We start from the raw sequence: 21,348 nt of genomic DNA on the forward strand, positions 1-21,348 counted from the left end.
ATACTAGCCCTTTGTCCGATATGTCATTTGCAAATATCTTTTCCCATTCCGTTGGTTGCCTTTTAGTTTTGTTGGTTGTTTCCTTTGCTGTGCAGAAGCTTTTTATCTTCATAAGGTCCCAGTAATTCACTTTTGCTTTTAATTCGCTTGCCTTTGGGGATGTGTCGAGTAAGAGATTGCTACGGCTGAGGTCAGAGAGGTCTTTTCCTGCTTTCTCCTCTAAGGTTCTGATGGTTTCCTGTCTCACATTTAGGTCCTTTATCCATTTTGAGTTTATTTTTGTAAATGGTGTGAGAAAGTGGTCTAGTTCCAACCTTCTGCATGTTGCTGTCCAGTTCTCCCAGCACCATTTGTTAAAGAGGCTGTCTTTTTTCCATTGGATGTTCTTTCCTGCTTTGTCAAAGATGAGTTGGCCATACGTTTGTGGGTCTAGTTCTGGGGTTTCTATTCTATTCCATTGGTCTGTGTGTCTGTTTTTGTGCCAATAATAGCTAACTTTTATAGAGATTCAAAGTATTTTAAGCATTATTAGGTCTTCACAATATCAGTGAACTTACTTATATTTTGGAGCTTCAAGATGAGAAAAACAGCACATTTGAGTGAACAAGCTTCTAGTGCTATGATTTTATTGCCCCAAATTGGAAAATTTTCACATTAACTAAAATTCATAAGTTATTTCAGCACAAAGCCAGAGCCAGGATTTGACATGAGGCCATTTGACTTGACATTAGAGTTGTTATCCACTCCATTGCAAAGTAGAAGATAACATGTAGCTTATCTTTGTTCATTGTATTATGGGAAACCAATCTTGTGAAAATACATTCAACAGTCCCCAAGGAATGTTTGGTAAATTATTTGTAGTTTCTTAAAACTTTAGAATTTTTTTAAATAAAAGCTGGAAAGAGAGTGTTTCTTCACAGATTTGGAGGTAATACAGGGGAATGGTACAGAGTAAGAGCTCTGGGGTCAGTTTGTCTGGTTTCCACTTATCTTCACTCCTTGTTACAGTGACTCAAGCATGACCTTGAACTGGTAACTTTGCCCTCCAAGTCTCAGTTCTTTTAATTGTGAAAGAAGCATAGTATACTATCTGCCTCATAAGATGAGTATGAGGGCTAAAAGAGACAGCCTTTCTACAAAGTGCTGGGCATGGTCCCTTTTGTCTGGTTACCTCTCATCTTGGAGATGGACCCTCATTCATCATCCATGGATCCAAAGGGAAACTTTGGCTCTATTGCATTGGTTTCAGTACTGCTTGAAATGTTCTAGGTGTGTGAGCTTTGGAACATGGACTTCTCTCAAATACTGTTGCTCAGTGGCAGCTTTTTATTATCGTAAAATTTTATGGTAACAAAATTTTACCATTTTAACCACTTCTATGTGTATAGTTTAATGGCATTAAGTACTTTCATGTTGTGGGGCACCTGAGTGGCTCAGTTGGTTAAGCATCTGACTTCAGCTCAGGTCATGATCTCATGGTTTGTGAGTTCGAGCCCCGTGTCAGGCTCTGTGCAGTCAGCTCGGAGCCTGGAGCCTGCTTCAGATTCTGTGTCTCTCTCTTTGCCCCTTTCCGGCTTGTCCTCTGTCTCTCTCTCTCAAAAAACATTAAAAAGTTGTTTGTTTGTTTTTTTTTTACAGTACATTCATGTTGTTATGTAACCTTCACTACCATGTGTCTCTCTTTTTTTTTAATTCTATAATTAAGTGGTTTTAATGGTTAGTATACCTTTGAGAAATATTTTCAGCCTGAGCCCACAGGTATAATATTTCCTTAGTTCTTATGTGTCTAATATGCTTTTCATTTTCTTCAGAAATTATAAAAAAACAGGATTTCTGGGTAAAAAAATAAATTTTGGTTTATAAACATTTCCTTTTAAAAATTTTTTAAATGTATTTTTTATTTAAATCCAAGTTAGTTAAAATTTGGTGTAGTAATGATTTCAGGAGTAGAATTTAGTGATTCATCACTTAAATATAACACCCAGTGCTCATCCCAACAACTACCATCTGTCTCTTGATCTTTTTTCATCTTCCCAACCTGAAACTCTATACCCAGTAAACAGTATTAGTGGCAGTTTTTGTTTATTTGTTCTCAACCTTTGTGACTGAGGCTGCTAATTAGGAGAAATGTTAATACAAAGAAAGATGTGAACAAAGAAATGTGATTAGAAATCTGTGTCATCCCAGAAGCACAATCCATATGTGAAAATCCACATTGGATTTTATTAAAATTAAAAACTTTTGTCCTATGAAAGAAAATGAAAAGACAAGTCACAGACAGGGAGAAAATATTTGCAAATCACAGTTTTGACAAAAAGTTGTGTCCAGGATAAAATTAAAAAACCATCAAAATTTGGGGTGTATGGATGGCTCAGGTGGTTAAGTATCCTGCTTCGACTCAGGTCATGATCTCACGGTTCGTGGGTCTGAGCTCTGCATCAGGCTCTGCACTGACAGCTCAGAGCCTGGAGCCTGCTTTGGTTTCTCTGTCTCCCTCTTTTTTTGCCCTTCCCCCGCTTATGCATGTGCACGCACGCTCTCTCAAAAATAAATAAACATAAACAAATTGCTGAAAATTAAAAATTTGACAATGAGAAAATAACCCAATAACAAAATGGGCAAAATATTTGAATAGACTCTTCACCTAGAATATATACAAATAGCAAATAAGGTGAATGCAAATTATAGACATATGTGAATGAAAACTATTGGAGAAATGTAAAATAAAACCACAGTGATGATTGTAACAAATGTACCAATCTGATTCAAGATGTTGATAGTGGGGAAAGTTGTTGTGCATGGGAGGGAAAAGAGTATATGGGAAGTCTTTATCCTTTCTGTTCAATTTTGCTGTGAACCTAAAAATGCTCTAAAAATATTTTTGACAATCACAGGGCGATACCACTATACACCTATTAGAATGTGAAAACAAAACAAAACTGCAATACCAAGTGTTAGCAAGGCAGAGCAGCTGGAATTTTCATACTTTGCTGGTAGGAATGAAAAATAGCATAGCCACTATATAAGACAGTTTGCTAGGGGTGCCTGGTGCCTCAGTTGGTCGGGTGCCCGCCTCTTGGTTTCAGCTCAGGTCATGATTTCACAGTTTGTGAGTTCGAGCCCCGCATCAGGCTCTGTGCTGATGGCATAGAAAGATTTAAAAAGAAGACATTTGCTAGTTTGTAATGAAATTAAACATATACTTACCATATGACTCAGCAGTTCTTCTAGGTATCTATCCAAGAGAAATGAAACCTATGTTTACACAAAAACCTGTACATGAGTATTAAGAGCAGCATTATTCAGCATTAATCATCAAAAGCTGGAAGCAACCCAGTTACTTCAACTGATAGATAAACAGATTATCTTATACCCATACCATGGAATACTATTCCATGATAAAAGAGGAACTGACTAATGATTCTTGGAATAAAACAGATGAATCTTAAAATGCACTTAGCTAAGTGAAAGAAGCCAGATTCGAAAGCCTATATAATGTGATTCCCTTTATATGAAATCTGAAAAAACAAAATGATAGGGAAGAAAATCGATCAGTGGGTGCCAGGATTTAGGGATGTTGGGAAGTGTTGGTTATAAAGCGGTAGCATGATGGAATTTTGGAAGTGGTTCTCACGCCCTTCTGCCACCCACCCAACCTCTGTTGCTAACTTTCACCAAAGAAACAGGCATGTAGTGAGGGTTAATATTTGTTCTGGTCCACCAACTCTCACAGGTAGAAATAAAGGCAACTAATTATCCCCCCGTCCCGAAATCTGTATTACCAACTTGGTAGCATATAAAGTGCAATTCACCTAATGAAAGTAAATGCAACTTTATTAACTGTTATGTCATATGGAAAGTCATGGAAGTGCCTTTTTCTGTTAAAAAATGGGGAATCCTGGGGCGCCTGGGTGGCTCAGTCGGTTGGGCGGCCAACTTCGGCTCAGGTCATGATCTCGCGGTCCGTGAGTTCGAGCCCCACGTCAGGCTCTATGCTGACAGCTCAGAGCCTGGAGCCTGTTTCAGATTCTGTGTCTCCCTCTCTCTCTGCCCCTCCCCTGCTCATGCTCTGTCTCTCTCTGTCTCAAAAATGAATAAACGTTAAAAAAAATTAAAAAAAATGGGGAATCCTATATTAAAATAAAAACCAAAAACCTTCTCACTTCATTGGAATTTTCTGGTCATACTAAACTTTTACTACCACTTGATCATTCAGTGTACCGTTTGTGTAAGTTAATGATAAATTTTGTAAGGTGCCTAGCTGGCTCAGTTCCTTGATCTCGAAGTTGTAAGTTCAAGCCCCATGTTGGGAGTAGAGGTTGTTTAAAAATATTAAATGATAAATTTTGTGAGTGTAACTACCTACTTGAGCTCCAGAGACTGTTATAGAAAAGTTTTTTTAAATGTTTATTTTTGAGAGAGAGACAGTCAGAGTGCAAGAGGGGGAGGGGCAGAGAGAGGGAGACGTAGACTCTGAAGCCGACTCTGGGCTCTGAGCTGTCGGCACAGAGCCCAATATGGGGCTCGAACTCACGAACTGTAAGATCATGACCTGAGCCAAAGTCGCTTAACCAACTGAGCCACCCAGCTGCCCCTGTTACAGAAAAGTTTTTTATCTTGAAGTACAGGCAGCCCAGGATGGAAGGTGCTAATGCAAGGTAAATGCTTTCCTTTTACAAGTATCTTGAAAGTTTAAATGTTATGGGGAACAAGATTTTATTTTTCAGAGAATGTTTTTACTTTTTTTTCAAGTTTTTGTTTAAGTTCTAGTTAGTTAACATACAGTGTAAAATTATTTTCAGGTGTAGGATTTAGTGATTCATCACTTACATATAACACACAGTGCTCATCACAAGTGTCTTCCTTAATGCCCATCACCCATTTAACCCATCCCCGCACCCACCTCCTCTCTAGCAACCTTCTCTGTATTTAAGAGTCTATTATGGTTTGCTTCCTTCCCAGTTTTTATTTTATTTTTTCTTCTATTCTCCTATTTCAGCTGTTTTGTTCATTACCCATTTAATCCACGCCCCTGCCCACTTCCCCTCCGGTAACCCTCAGTTTGTTCTGTATGGTTAAAAGTCTGTTAATTGTTTGTCTCTCTTTTTTCCCCCTATGTCTGTCTGTTTTGTTTCTTAAATTCCACATGAGTGAAATCATATGGTATTTGTCTTGCTCTGACTTATTTCGCTTAGCATAATACTCTCTAGCTTCATCCATGTTGTTGAAATTTTCAAAAGGCTCATTCAGTTTTAGTGCCTTTTTTAAAGATTAAAAACAAATTTTAATCTCTACACTCAGTGTGGAGGCTCAAACTCACAACCCTGAGATCAAGAGTTATACACTCTTCCAACTGAGCCAGCTAGGTGCCCCTGTTTTAGTGCCTTTAAAAAAATACATTTAAATCTTTTCATAACAGGTATTGTGCAACTCTTGTGAAACAGCCTGCTAGAACTAGACATATCCCAGGATTCTTGTAGGACTGTGTTAACCAAAGTGGATTTGAAGGTGTTTAATGAATATACATGGGCAGCAAGCTGAATGTGTTTAAATTCCTAGGATTTATGGGTTTAACTCCACATGGATGGTCAGTCACTCTGTTTCAGGAAACAGTATGTTCATTGCAGAAGATGTCATGAAGTACAGCCAAAAATCCTGACTACTACTGGAACTATTGCTCTCCAAGTTAACTGTTTAGTCTTCCAAACTTCTTCCTGTGCAAACATGCACCCTTGTCTCTCTGTGTCTCTCTTTTTAAAATTTTTTTAACATTTATTTATTTTTGAGAGACAGAGAGCGTGAGGGGGGGAGGGGCAGAGAGAGAAGGAGACACAGAATTGGAAGCAGACTTCAGGCTCTGAGCTGTCAGCACAGAGGCCGACATGGGGCTTGAACTCACAAACTGTGAGATCATGACCTGAGCCGAAGTCGGATGCTTAACTGACTGAGCCACCCAGGCGCCCCTCTCTGTGTCTCTTTTTAAAAACAAAAAGACGGGGGCGCCTGGGTGGCGCAGTCGGTTAAACGTCCGACTTCAGCCAGGTCACGATCTCACGGTCCGTGAGTTCGAGCCCCGCGTCAGGCTCTGGGCGGATGGCTCAGAGCCTGGAGCCTGCTTCCGATTCTGTGTCTCCCTCTCTCTCTGCCCCTCCCCCGTTCATGCTCTGTCTCTCTCTGTCCCAAAAATAAATAAACGTTGAAAAAAAAATTAAAAAAAAAATAAAAACAAAAAGACGTTTTGGGGTGACTGGGTGGCTCAGTCGGGTAAGCATCTAACTTTGACTCAGGTCATGATCTTGCGGTTCCTGGGTTGGAGCCCCGTGTCAGGTTCTGTGCTGACAGCTCCAGAGCCTGGAGCCTGCTTCAGATTCTGTGTCTCCCTCTCTCCCTGCTCTATCCCTCTCTCCCTGTCTTTCTCTCTCTCTCTCTCTCTCTCTCTCTCTCTCTCTCTCTGTCTCAAAAATAAACATTGATGGGAATGCAAGCTGGTGCAGCCACTCTGGAAAACAGTATGGAGGTTCCTCAAAAAATTAAAAATAGAAGTACCCTATGACCCAGCAATTGCACTACTAAGTATTTATCCAACGGATACAGGTGTGCTGTTTCAAAGGGACACATGCACCCCATTGTTTATAGCAGCACTATCAACAATAGCCAAAGTATGGAAAGAGCCCAAATGTCCATCGATGGATGAATGGATAAAGAAAATGTGGTGTATGTATATACAGTGGAGTATTACTCAGCAGTCAAAAAGAATGAAATCTTGCCATTTGCAGCTACGTGGATGGAACTAGAGGGTATTATGCTAAGTGAAATTAGTCAGTCAGAGAAAGACAAATATCTTATGACTTCACTCATATGAGAACTTTAAGAGACAAAATAGGTGAACATAAGGGAAAGGAAACAAAACTAATATAAAAACAGGGAGGGGGGCAAAGCATAAGAGGGTTACTGGAGAGGGTGTGTGGGGGGGGATGGGCTAAATGGGTAAGGGGCATTAAGGAATCTACTCCTGAAATCATTGTTGCACTATATGCTAACTAACTTGGATATAAATTAAAAAAAATAAAATAAAAAATAAACATTAAGATGCTTTTTAAAATAGGTTCATTATTCAGCATATTACTGACTATCTTTGAATGTAAGAAAATTTAACTTTAGTAGCTATGTAGTATTCCATCAAATACATGGGCCATCATTTATTTTACCAGTCCTCATTAAAATTTTTTTTAATGTTTATTCATTTTTGAGGGAGAAAGAGAGACACCGAGCATGAGTGGGGGAGGGGCATAGAGAGAGAGGGAGACCCAGATACTGAAGCAGGCTCCAGGCTACAAGCACAGAGCCTGATGTGGGGTTTGAACTCATGAGCCGTGAGATCACGACCTGAGCCAAAGTCAGATTCTCCACTGACTGAGCCACCCTGGCGCCCCATCAGTCCTGATTTTTTATAGTCCTTTAACTTGTATTCATGTTTTCTTTTTGTGATGAGTATTCTTATATACTGAAGTATCTTTCTATTTATTTCCTTAGGATATATTCCTCAGAGTAGTATTTCCAAGTCAGAGAGTGGTACTTTATCTAAGCTTTTTTTTTATATCAATGGTAATGTATATTTTCATAGTGACAAAATGTTACAAGATACAAAAAAGCATGTAAGGTAAAAAGATTTTCTGACTTCCCAGCCCTCTTCTCTGAGAAACTATTAGCAGATTCTTGTGTATGCTTCAGAAATTTTCAGTGCATTTTCAAGCCTATGTAAATACTTATTTCTTTTTTTTTTCTCTTTACACATCTGGGATCTCACACACACACACACACACACACACACACACAATTTTATGACTTCCATTTTTCATTTAACATATCTTGTACATTTTACACCAAGAAATATAGACCACCTTATTTTGTAAAATGGTTATAGCATATTCCATTGTCTGGGTATGTTGTGTTTTATTTAAATTAGTTCCTTTTTGATTAACATTTAGGTTGTTTTCAGTTCTGTGCTATAAACAGTGCTTCAAGGAATATCCTTGTATATGTATCTTTATGAGCATATCTTTATAATTTTTTTTTACTTTTATTTATTATTGAGAGACAGAGAGCATGAGCATGGGAAGGGTAGACAGAGGAGGAGACACAGAATCTGAAGAAGGCACCAGCCTCTGAGCTGTTAGCACAGAGCTGATGCAGCGCTTGAACTCACAAACCATGAGATCATGACCTGAGCCGAAGTCAGATGCTTAACCGACTGAGCTACCCAGGTGCCCCTATGAGCATATCTTTTAGATAAAATTCCTAGAAGTGTAATTGTGAGGTCATAGGGTACGTACATTATACATTTTGGTAAATAGTGCCAAGATGGCGTCCAGAAAAGTTGTATACCTATATACTCCCACTAACAGTATGTAAAAGTGGTTAATACTTTGTAAGAGTTTTGATAGCATACTGCCAAATTTTCATTCAGAAAGCTATCATTTCATGCTCTCACTAGCAGTGTAAGAGAATGTCTATTTGACCACACTTATGCTAGATGTTACTGAAATTCTTTTTAAGCTTTGTCAGTCTGTTATGTGAAAAATGATTATCTATTTTTGTCTTCCATGACTCGTGAGACTTTCTGACCATTTGTATTTTTTTCCATCTCTTAAGTTTATTTATTTATTTTGAGAGAGAGTGTGTATGTGCATGCATGAGCAGGGGAGGGGCAGAGAGAGAGAGAATTCCAAGCAGGCTCTGCTACGCTGTCAGTGCACAGAACCCGACGTGGGACTGGAACCCATGAACTGTGAGATTGTGACCTGAGCTGAAACCAAGAGATGGACGCTTAACTGACTGAGCCATCCAGGCGCCCCTCTTTTTTTTTTTAATTTTATTTTTTAAAATTTACATCCAAATTAGTTAGCATATAGTGAAACAATGATTTCAGGAGTAGATTCCTTAATGCCCCTTACCCATTTAGCCCATCCCCCCTCCTATAACCCCTCCAGCAACCCTCAGTTTGTTCTACATATTTATGAGTCTCTTCTGTTTTGCCACCCTCCCTGTTTTTATATTATTTAAGAAGCAGGTTGTAGTAGGGTAGAGGTGGTCAGGGGAGAGGAGTAGGAAGGTAGAGACTTAATGCTTTGTTGAGTTTGAGATGTACTGGGCATATTTATATCCGGATAGATGTAGCAGGCAGATGGGAACTCAAGTCTGGAGCTCATAAGAAAAGTCAAAGCCAGCAAGTATAGATTGATTGATTTTATTTTTAAGTTATCTCTACACCCAACATGGGACTTAAACTTACAACCCCAAGATCAAGAGTCATATGCTGTACCAAATGAGCCAGCAAGGAGCCCCAACCATTTGTATTTCTTCATTTGTGCGTTGCCTGTTTATTTCCATTGTGCATTTCTCTTTTAGGTATTTATCTTTTTGTTATATATATGTAAAAGATACTTGTATATTAAAGATATTAATCACTTGCCTGTCATACATATTGCTCATCAGTTTTTATATTTTGTTATCTTTTATCTGTTTGTATTTTTTTCCCAACGTAGGAGCTTTTAGTTTTTATGTGTCTTGACTTTGGTATCATGCTTAGAAAGGCTTTGTCTACTCCCATATTATACTAGTTTTTGCCTATAATTTCTTTCAGTACCTTTTGTATTTTACACTTAAATTTGCAATACATTTAGAATTTATTTTAGTTTAGATATATAATATAGAGAACTAACTTTATTTTTTTCTAAAATGATTAACCAGTTGTCCCAATGGTGTTTGTTAAGTGAGCCACTGTTTCTTCACCTACTTGAAATGCTGTCTCAGGGCACCTAGCTGGCTCAGTCAGTGGAGCATGCAATTCTTGATCTCAGGGTTGGGAGTTCGAGCCCCATGATGGGTTTAGAGATTACTTAAAAATAAAATCTTAGTTAAGAAAAAGGAAATGTCTCTATTTTAAGTATAGTTATATGTAGAAAGTCATATATACATGTATATATATGCACACACACACATATATATATACACACATATATACACACACACATATATATGTGTGTATTTTCCCGTTATCATTTTTTTCACAATTTGTGTGTTCTTAGATGTTTGTTCTTTCATATGACCTTGAGGATCATTGTATCAGGTTCCATCTACCTCAAAATCCTACTGACTCTCTTTTTTTTTAATTTTAGTTTTAAAATTTACTTCCAAATTAGTTAGCATAGAGTGCAACAATGATTTCAGGAGTAGATTCCTTAATGCCTCTTACCCATTTAGCCCATACCCCCTCCCACAACCCCTCCAGTACCCTCTGTTGGTTCTCCATATTTAAGAGTCTCTTGTGTTTTGTCCCGCTCCCTGTTTTTATATTATTTTTGCTTCCCTTCCCTTATGTTCATCTGTTCTGTGTCTTAAAGTCCTCATATGAGTGAAGTCATATATTTGTCTTTCTCTGACTAATTTCACCTAGCATAATACCCTCTAGTTCCATCCACGTAGTTGCAAATGGCAAGATTTCATTCTTTTTGATTGCTGAGTAATACTCCATTGTATATATATACCACATCTTCTTTATCCATTCGTCCATCGATGGACATTTGGGCTCTTTCCATACTTTGGCTATTGTTGATAGTGGTGCTATAACCATTGGGGTGCACGTGTCCCTTTGAAACAGCATACCTGTGTCCCTTGGATAAATACTTAGTAGTGCAATTGCTGGGTCGTAGGTTAGTTCTATTTTTAATTTTTTGAGGAACCTCCATACTGTTTTCCAGAGTGGCTGCACCAGCTTGCATTCCCACCAGCAATGCAAAAGAGATCCTCTCTCTCTGCATCCTCGCCAACATCTGCTGTTGCCTGAGTTGTTGATGTTAGCCATTCTGACAGGTGTAAGGTGGTATCTCATTGTGCTTTTGATTTGTATTTCCCTGATGATGAGTGAAGTTGAGCATTTTTTCATGTGTCAGTTGGCCATCTGAATGTCTTTGGAGAAGTGTCTGTTCATGTCTTTTTCCCATTTCTTCACTGAATTATTTGTTTTTTTGAGTGTTGAGTTTGATAAGTTCTTTGTAGATTTTGGATACTAACCCTTTATCTGATATGTCGTTTGCAAATATCTTCTCTCATTCTGTCGGTTGCCTTTTAGTTTTGCTTATTGTTTCCTTCATTGTGCAGAAGCTTTTTATTTTGATGAGGTCCCAGGAGTTCATTTTTGCTTTTGTTACCTTTGCTTCCAGAGACATGTTGAGTAAGGTGTTGCTGCAATCAAGATCAAAGAGGTTTTGCCTGCTTTCTCCTTGAGGATTTTGATGGCTTCCTGTTTTACATTGAGGTCTTTCATCCATTTTGAGCTTATTTTTGTGTATGGTGTAAGAAAGTGGTCCAGGTCCATTCTTCTGCATGTCGCTGTCCAGTTTTCCCACCACCACTTGCTGAAGAGACTACTTTATTCCATTGGCTATTCTTTCCTGCTTTGTCAAAGATTAGTTGGCCATACATTTGTGGGTCCATTTGTGGGTTGTCAATTGTGTTTCATTGATCTGAGTGTCTGTTTTTGTGCTACCTACTGACTCTTAAATGTATAGATTAATTTGGATAGAATTTGTGTGTAGTGTTTTCACAATATCTTCATACACATTTATTTAAAAATTTTTTTAATGTTTATTCATTTTTTGAGAGAGAGAAAGATAGGGCGTGAGTGGGGGAGGGGCAAAGAATGAGGGAGACACAAAATCCGAAGCAGGCTCCAGTCTCTGAACTGTCAGCACAGAGCCGGATGCGGGGCTCGAACCCATGAACCACGAGATCATGACCTGAGCTGAAGTAGGACACTTAACCGACTGAGCCACCCAGGCGCCCCTTCATACACATTTCTTATTAAGTTTATTACTGAGTATTAAATTTTTTTTCCCAGGGAGATATTTAGGTACTATATGAATGGGATCTTTTACTATTATATTTTCTAGATGATTACTGTCAGTGAATAAACAATTGATTTTGATATATTTAGCTGCCAACCTCATTCAATTGTTGAATACCTCTCTATATTAACTCTATCTTAAACCCTGTAATTAGGTGAATATTTCAGGAAAACAAGCATATTATCTAATATACACACATTTTCTCTAAAACATATAAATATAAAGTTATATCTGATTATTTTACTTGCTTTTTTCATTAGATCCATATAACAACCCTATGATGTAGGTAAATTGGCCTATTCTGGAAATAGCAGTCTAGTAAAATTGTTTGATAGTGTTCATTAAATCTATTCTTGCTGGCTCTCTGCCTACTTGTTTTTTTAATTATTAAGAGAGGGGGTATTGAGATATCTTACTATTATTGTGGGTTTTTCTATTTCTTCTTGCAAGTCTTTGACTTTTTGCTTCATGAGTTTTGAAGCTCTGTCACTAGCTGCATATACATTTAGGATTGTTATGTCCTCTTCATTAATTGGCCCCTTTATCATTGAGGTCTTTCAGTGATAGACCTTCTTTATCTCTGCTTATGATCCTTGTTCTAAAATCCTCTTAAATATTAACATAGCCTTCACCTTTCTTTTGAATAGAGTTAGCATAGTATGTAAATTTGTCTCATTAATTATGATGAAAATTTTTATTTTGTCTAAAATATTACTGTAAAGTTAATTAAGGAGTATTTTTGGCTTATTAGTAATTGGCAAGTATTTTCTAGGGTGGTACTTGGAGATTATGTAAATATCCTCTTTCCCATCAAACTTTTCCCCCTATTTTTAGCATATACAAGCGATTTCTTAACCAGTTATTACTTTGATACTTGCAAATGGTGCTTTTCAAACTTCATTATTCTATCTACACTTATTAATTGGCGTTCTACTGTGAGGTGGTAGAGCTTTCCTTTGAAGTGTTTGTAAACGTATTGAATTAAAATATGTAACAGCACTACGTAAAATGTGGGAGCAGTGTGGAATACAGAATAATGGCCCCATAAATATGTGTGTGTTCAAATCCCTGGAGCCTGTGATTCACTTACAAGGTAAAAGGGACTTTGCAGATGTGATTAAAGATCTTGAGATGGAAGCATTATCCTGGATTATCTGGGTGGGTCCAATATGATAATAAAGGTTCTTACCAGTAAAAGAGGGTGTCAGGAGAGTTAGAGAAAGAGATGCATGGACAGGAGCAGAGGTTGGAGTCATGAAGTTGGAACTAAAGGCCACAATTCAAGGAATGCAGGCAGCTGGAAAAATAAGAGATGGATTCTCCCATCTCCCCATCTCCCAGAAAGGACATAGTTTTGTGAACACTTTGAGTTTTTACTTTTCCCTTGACTTCAAGATGAGATTCTTTAGTCCCTATTATTTCTTGTATATTGGAAGTTAGCTCTAAAGGTTTGATTAGATACATGTTAAGAGATTTTTAGTGAAAATACTCCATAGATGGTGTATAGGTGGTACATACATGTGCTTTGTTTTCCCACTGTGATATTAATATTGATCACTGTGTCAAGGTGGATTTTGCTTTCTTCATCTTATTTCACCGAGTGAGACCCATTTTGGGCTACTGACCTCTAGAATTGTAAGATACATTTGTAGTTGTGGCAATTTGTTACAGCAGCAATGGGAAACTAATAAAAAACTAATAAAACTAGTTAAATTGAACTAACATTTAAATTATTTTCATTTTTTCAGGCAGAGGTTAAAAATTCTAATTTAAGGTAGACACTGATAAATCCAGGAGGGATGTTGTAATCTCTAGGGTAGTAAAATAGTAAATAGAATAATTTTTATTTTTTTTAAAGTTTAAATATTTTTTAGTGTTTCTTTATTTTTGAGAGAGAGAGAGAGAGAGAGAGAGAATGAGAGAGAGAGAGAATGAGCATGAGCACGGGAGGGGCAGAGAGAGAGAGGGAAATACAGAATCCAAAGCAGGCTCCAGGCTCTGAACTGTCAGCACAACCTGACGTGGGGCTCGAACTCACAAACTGTGAGATCATGACCTGGCTGAAGTTGGATGCTTAACCTACTGAGCCACCCAGGTCCCCCAAAAGAATAATTTTTAAATGCTATAACAATTACATGGGGAAAATGGAGTAAAGAAAATTATTTGATTAACCCAAAAGAAAGCAAGAAAAGAGAGAAAAGGCCCAAAGAACACTTGGGACAAATAGAAAACAGCAAGATGATAGACATAAACCCAAAAATATCAGTGAATTTATTAAATGTGAATGGACCAAATATTACATTTCAGAGCAGAGCTTGTGAGAATTAAAAAAAAAAAACACAATGAAATGCTATTCACAGAAATAGCATACAACTAGATGCTATTTATAAATATGTTGAATCTAATTAATTGAATATAAAAAGATGAAAAATATTTTATGCAAATACTATCTGAAAGGTAACTAATATGGCCATGCTATTGTCAGATAAAGTGAACTTTACATCAAGAAGTATTACTAAAGAGAAGGATAATGATAAAAATATAATGATTTATATTTTATAATGATAAAAAGATTACCTCGACAGATAGATATAATATTCCTAACTTTCTGCGTAGCTAATAGCATGGCCTAAAAATATGTAAAGCAGAAATTTCCAGAACCAAAAGCAGAAATAACTTCATAATCATAGGTGGAGATTTTTAAAAGGGTTTATTTATTTTGAGAGAGAGAAAGAGCATGAGCTGGGGAGGGACAGAGAAAGAGAGAGAAAGAGAGAGAATCCTAGGCAGGCTCCACACTGTCAGTGCAGATTCCGACGCAGGGCTTGATCCCACAAACCACAACATCATAACCTGAGCTGAAATCAAGATTCAGATGTTCGACTGACTGAGCCACCCAGGTACCCCCATAGTTGGAGATTTTAGTACACTTCTCTCAGTAACTGATTTAACAACCTTCCCACAAGGAAAACTCAAGGCCCGAATGGTTCCCTGGTGAATTCTTCTAGTTACTAAAGAACTAGTATCTGTTGAACACCAAACTTTTCTAGACAACTGAAAAATAATGAATACTTCCTAGCTCTTTTTATGGAATCAATATAACGTTTATACCAAAACCTGATAAGAACATTGTATAAAAGGAAAATCTATTTTGATAAATGGTAACAGACCAATTCAATGCCCATGTGGGGAAAAATGAGCCTTGACTCCTAACTCATATTATATACAAAAAGCAGTTACAGATGGATCATAGACCTAAATTATGAAAGGTAAAATAATAATGATTCTAGACTAGCACTGTTCAATACAAATATGTGAGACACACATGTAATTTAAAATTTTCTAATAGCTGCAAAAAAAGAAAAGGAAATTGGAAGTTAGTTTTAATATATTTTACTTAAGTTACACACAGGTTATTATCATTTTAATATCTAGTCAATATACAGTTATTTAGATAGTTTACATTTTTTCCCTACTAGATCTTTGAAATCTAGTATGTATTTTTCATTTACAGCACATCTAATTTTCTTTTTTTTTTTCTTAATTTTTTTTTTCAACGTTTATTTATTTTTGGGACAGAGAGAGACAGAGCATGAACGGGGGAGGGGCAGAGAGAGAGGGAGACACAGAATCGGAAACAGGCTCTAGGCTCCGAGCCATCAGCCCAGAGCCTGACACGGGGCTCGAACTCACAGACCGCGAGATCGTGACCTGGCTGAAGTCGGACGCTTAACCGACTGCGCCACCCAGGCGCCCCAGCACATCTAATTTTCTATGTGCTCAATAGCCACATGTGGCTAGTGGCTACTGTGTTGGGCAGCATAGATACAGAACATTTCCAACATTGCAGGAAATTCTTTTGGGCATTGCTGCTCTTGACCCATCTACTAGATTTTTCTGATTATTTCCTCATGTTGTCATCTAACATCATCCTTTATTTTCTGTTACTTCGTGTAGATTGGAAGTTAGCTCTAAAGGCTTTATTATATACATGTTAAAGATTTTTGTGAGAATACTTCACAGGTGGTGTAGAAGAGGTGTACAGTGTACAGTACACTAATAGGTGTACACTATTAGTGATATTAATATTGGTCACAGAGTTAAGGTAGACTTGCTCCTTTGAGTTTCCATCTTGAAGTCAGGGGAAAAGTAGAGAGTACTGGAAAATATCTCAGAATGTTAGTAGTTTCCCACCATTTTTGGTCTTCTGACCAAGAAGAAATCCCTTTCTCTCTTTCATCTTTCTCATCTCACATGAGAATTCAGAGGCAGTTTTTCTGTCCATCCAGTCAACTGACCATCCACCCAACAAAAATCATATTTACTGAACAATTGCTTTGGGTGTCTCTCTCCCACCTCTCAGTCTGGTTTTCTCCCTAGTTCAGATGTGGAATATTTGAAATAGATTATTTTCATCTAAGTAAGAGGGAGGAAAGTAGAATCACGTTTATGCTGTAGCCTTAGCTGCCACTAGTTGAGTCCCTGTGGAGAAGCAAAAGAGTGATTATCTTTGGGTCTGTGTTTGGCCAAGTGTATATGATTTTGGCTCATGCCATTAATATCTGACTTTTTATTGTATAGTAGTAATAATGCTTATTACATAATTATAAGTCACACCTACATAGCAATAACTAGTGCTAGGTGCTATTTATATATATTTGCCCAGTGAATAATAGGCATAATTTCCTACTTAAATTTTCCTGAGATTTCATGCAGTTTCATTGATCTTAAATATGTTACAAATTAATTCCTTTTTGTGTGGGAGGCATTTATCATAAATGCTTAGGTGGGTTGAGAACAGATATTTAAATAAGTAACTTAAAAAAATTTTTTTAGTGTTTATTTTTCAAGTGAATTTTTAAATTGTTTTTCTTTTTTTTTAATATATGAAATTTATTGTCAAATTGGTTTCTGCCCATTTCTTCACTGGATTATTTGTTTTTTGGGTGTGGAGTTTGGTGAGCTCTTTATAGATTTTGGATACTAGCCCTTTGTCCAATATGTCATTTGCAAATATCTTTTCCCATTCCGTTGGTTGTGTTTTAGTTTTGTTGACTGTTTCCTTTGCAGTGCAGAAGCTTTTTATCTTCATGAGGTCCTGATAGTTCATTTTTGCTTTTAATCCCCTTGCCTTTGGGGATGTGTCAAGTAAGAAATTGCTGCGGCTGAGGTCAGAGAGGTCTTTTCCTGCTTTCTCCTCTAGGATTTGGATGGTTTCCTGTCTCACATTCAGGTCCTTCATCCATTTTGAGTTTATCTTTGTGAATGGTGTGAGAAAGTGGTCTAGTTTCATCGTTCTGCATGTTGCTGTCCCGTTCTCCCAGCACCATTTGTTAAAGAGACTGTCTTTTTTCCACTGGATATTCTTTCCTGCTTTGTCAAAGATTAGTTGGCCATACTTTTGTGGGCCTAGTTCTGGGGTTTCTATTCTATTCCATTGGTCTGTGTGTCTGTTTTTGTGCCAATACCATGCTGTCTTGATGATTACAGCTTTGTAGTAGAGGCTAAAGTCTGGGATTGTGATGCCTCCTGCTTTGGTCTTCTTGTTCAAACTTACTTTGGCTTTTCGGGGCCTTTTGTGGTTCCATATGAATTTTAGGATTGCTTGTTCTAGCTTCGAGAAGAATGCTGGTGCAATTTTGATTGGGATTGCATTGAATGTGTAGATAGCTTTGGGTAGTATTGACATTTTGACAATATTTATTCTTCCAACCCATGAGCATGGCATGTTTTTCCATTTCTTTATATCTTCTTCAATTTCCTTCATAAGCTTTCTATAGTTTTCAGCATACAGATCTTGTACACCTTTGGTTAGATTTATTCCCAGGTATTTTATGCTTCTTGGTGCAATTGTGAATGGGATCAGTTTCTTTGTCTTTCTGTTGCTTCATTATTAGCACATAAGAATGCAACTGATTTTTATAAATTGATTTGTATCCTGCGACTTTGCTGAATTCATGTATCAGTTCTAGCAGACTTTTGGTGGACTCTGTTGGATTTTCCATGTATAATATCATGTCATCTGCAAAAAGCGAAAGCTTGACTTCATCTTTGCCAATTTTGATGCTTTGATTTCCTTTTGTTGTCTGATTGCTGATGCTAGGACTTCCAACACTATGTTAAACAACAGCGGTGAGAGTGGGCATCCCTGTCGTGTTCCTGATCTCAGGGAGAAAGCTCTCAGTTTTTCCCCATTGAGGAAGATATTAGCTGGGGGCTTTTCATATATGGCTTTTATGATATTTAAGTATGTTCCTTCCATCCCGACTTTGTCGAGGGTTTTTATTAAGAAAGGATGCTGAATTTTGTCAAATGCTTTTTCTACATGGATTGACAGGATCATATGGTTCTTTTCTTTTCTTTTATTAATGTGATGTATCACGTTGATTGATTTGAGAATGTTGAACCAGCCCTGCATCCCAGGAATGAATCCCGCTTGATCATGGTGAATAATTCTTTTTATATGCTGTTGAATTCGATTTGCTAGTATCTTATTGAGAATTTTTGCACCCATATTCATCAGGGATATTGGCCTGTAGTTCTCTTTTTTTACTGGGTCTCTGTCTGGTTTCGGAATCAAAGTAATACTGGCTTCATAGAATGAGTCTGGAAGTTTTCCTTCCCTTTCTATATTTTGGGATAGCTTGAGAAGGATAGGTATTATCTCTGCTTTAAACATCTGGTAGAACTCCCCTGGGAAGCCATCTGGTCCTGGACTCTTATTTGTTGGGAGATTTTTGATAACCGATTCAATTTCTTCGCTGGTTATGGGTCTGTTCAAGCTTTCTCTTTCCTCCTGATTGAGTTTTGAAAGCGTGTGGGTGTTTAAGAATTTATCCATTTCTTCCAGGTTGTCCAATTTGTTGGCATATAGTTTTTCATAGTATTCCCTGATAATTGCTTGTATTTCTGAGGGATTGGTTGTAATAATTCTATTTTCATTCATGATTTTATCTATTTGGGTCATCTCCCTTTCTTTTTGAGAAGCCTGGCTAGAGGTTTATCAATTTTGTTTAGTTTTTCAAAAAAACCAACTCTTGGTTTAATTGATCTGCTCTACAGTTTTTTTTAGATTCTATATTGTTTATTTCTGCTCTAATCTTTATTATTTCTCTTCTTCTGCTGGGTTTAGGGTGTCTTTGCTGTTCTGCTTCTACTTCCTTTAGGTGTGCTGTTAGATTTTGTATTTGGGATTTTTCTTGTTTCTTGAGATAGGCCTGGATTGCAGTCTATTTTCCTCTCAGGCCTGCCTTTGCTGCATCCCAAAGCTTTTGGATTGTTGTATTTTCATTTTCGCTTGTTTCCATATATTTTTTAATTTCTTCTCTAATTGCCTGGTTGACCCATTCATTCCTTAGTAGGGTGTTCTTTAACCTCCATGCTTTTGGAGGTTTTCCAGACTTTTTCCTGTGGTTGATTTCAAGCTTCAGAGCATTGCGGTCTGAAAGTATGCATGGTATGATCTCAATTCTTCTGTACTTATGAAGGGCTATTTTGTGGCCCAGAATGTGATCTGTCTTGGAGAATGTTCCATGTGCACTAGAGAAGAAAGCATATTCTGTTGCTTTGGGATGCAAAGTTCTAAATATATCTGTCAAGTCCATCTGATCCAATGCATCATTCAGGACCCTTGTTTTTTTTTTTTAATTTTTTTTAACGTTTATTTATTTTTGAGACAGAGAGAGACAGAGTATGAATGGGGGAGGGTCAGAGAGAGAGGGAGACACAGAATCCGAAACAGGCTCCAGGCTCTGAGCGGTCAGCACAGAGTCTGACGCGGGGCTCGAACTCACGGACCACGAGATCATGACCTGAGCCGAAGTCGGACACTGAACCGACTGAGCTACCCAGGCGCCCCCAGGGCCCTTGTTTCTTTATTGACCGTGTGTCTAGATGATCTATCCATTTCTGTAAGTGGGGTGTTAAAGTCCCCTGCAATTACCACTTTCTTATCAATAAGGTTGCTTATGTTTGTGAGTAATTGTTTTATATATTTGGGGGCCCCCGTATTCAGCGCATAGACATTTATAATTGTTAGCTCTTCCTGATGGATAGATCCTGTAATTATTATATAATTCCCTTCTTCATCTCTTGTTACAGCCTTTAATTTAAAGTCTAGTTTGTCTGATATAAGTATGTCTACTCCGGCTTTCTTTTGACTTCCAGTAGCATGATAAATAGTTCTCCATCCCCTCAGTTTCAATCTGAAGGTGTCCTCAGGTCTAAAATGAGTCTCTTGTAGACAGCAAACAGATGGGTCTTGTTTTTTTTATCCATTCTGATACCCTATGTCTTTTGGTTGGCGCATTTAGTCCATTTACATTCAGTGTTATTATAGAAAGATATGAGTTTAGAGTCATTGTGATGTCTGTAGGTTTCATGCTTGTAGCGGTGTCTCTGGTACTTTGTCTCACAGGATCTCCCTTAGGATCTCTTGTAGGGCTGGTTTAGTGGTGATGAATTCCTTCAGTTTTTGTTCGTTTGGGATGACCTTTATCTCTCCTTCTATTCTAAATGACAGATTTGCTGGATAAAGGATTCTCGGCTGCATAGTTTTTCTGTTCATCACATTGAAGATCTCCTGCCATTCCTTTCTGGCCTGCCAAGTTTCAGTAGAGAGATCCGTCACGAGTCTTATGGGTCTCCCTTTATATGTTAGAGCACGTTTATTCCTAGCTGCTTTCAGGATTTTCTTTTTATCCTCGTATTTTACCAGTTTCACTATGATATGTCACGCAGAAGATCGATTCAAGTTACGTCCGAAGGGAGTTCTCTGTGCCTCTTGGATTTCAATGCCTTTTTCCTTCCCCAGATCAGGGAATTTCTCAGCTATTATTTCTTCAAGTACACCTTCAGCACCTTTCCCTTTGTCTTCCTCCTCTGGAATACCAATTATGCATAGATTATTTTTCTTTAGTGCATCACTTAGTTCTCTAATTTTCCCCTCATACTCCTGGATTTTTTTTATCTCTTTTTCTCAGCTTCCTCTTTTTCCATAATGATATCTAGTTCACCTATTCTCTACTCTACCTCTTCAATCCGAGCTGTGGTCGTCTCCATTTTATTTTGCAACTCATTAATAGCACTTTTTAGCTCCTCCTGGCTGTTCCTTAGTCCCTTGATCTGTGTAACAATAGATTCTCTGCTGTCCTTTATACTGTTTTCAAGCCCAGCGATTAATTTTATGACTATTATTCTAAATTCACTTTCTGTTATATTGTTTAAATCGTTTTTGATCAGTTTGTTAGCTGTCGTTATTTCCTAGAGCTTTTTTTGAGGGGAATTCTTCTGTTTCATCACTTTGGATAGTCCCTGGAGTGGTGCGGAACTGCGGGGCACTTCCCCTGTGCTGTCTTGAATAACTTGCGCTGGTGTGTGGGGCTGCAGTCAGACCTGATGTCTGCCCCCAGCCCACCGCTGGGGCCACAGTCAGACTGGTGTG

General features: G+C 37.8%; 1 protein-coding gene across 2 annotated transcripts in view; it reads left to right on the plus strand.

Annotated features, from left to right (window-relative positions):
- Window positions 1-21,348, plus strand: part of ATP7A (ATPase copper transporting alpha) — a 190,261-nt gene that overhangs the window by 21,410 nt on the left and 147,503 nt on the right. The window lies entirely within an intron of this gene.

Source organism: Lynx canadensis, chromosome X, assembly GCF_007474595.2.
Source record: "Lynx canadensis isolate LIC74 chromosome X, mLynCan4.pri.v2, whole genome shotgun sequence".
NCBI classification, from domain to species: Eukaryota; Metazoa; Chordata; class Mammalia; order Carnivora; family Felidae; genus Lynx; species Lynx canadensis.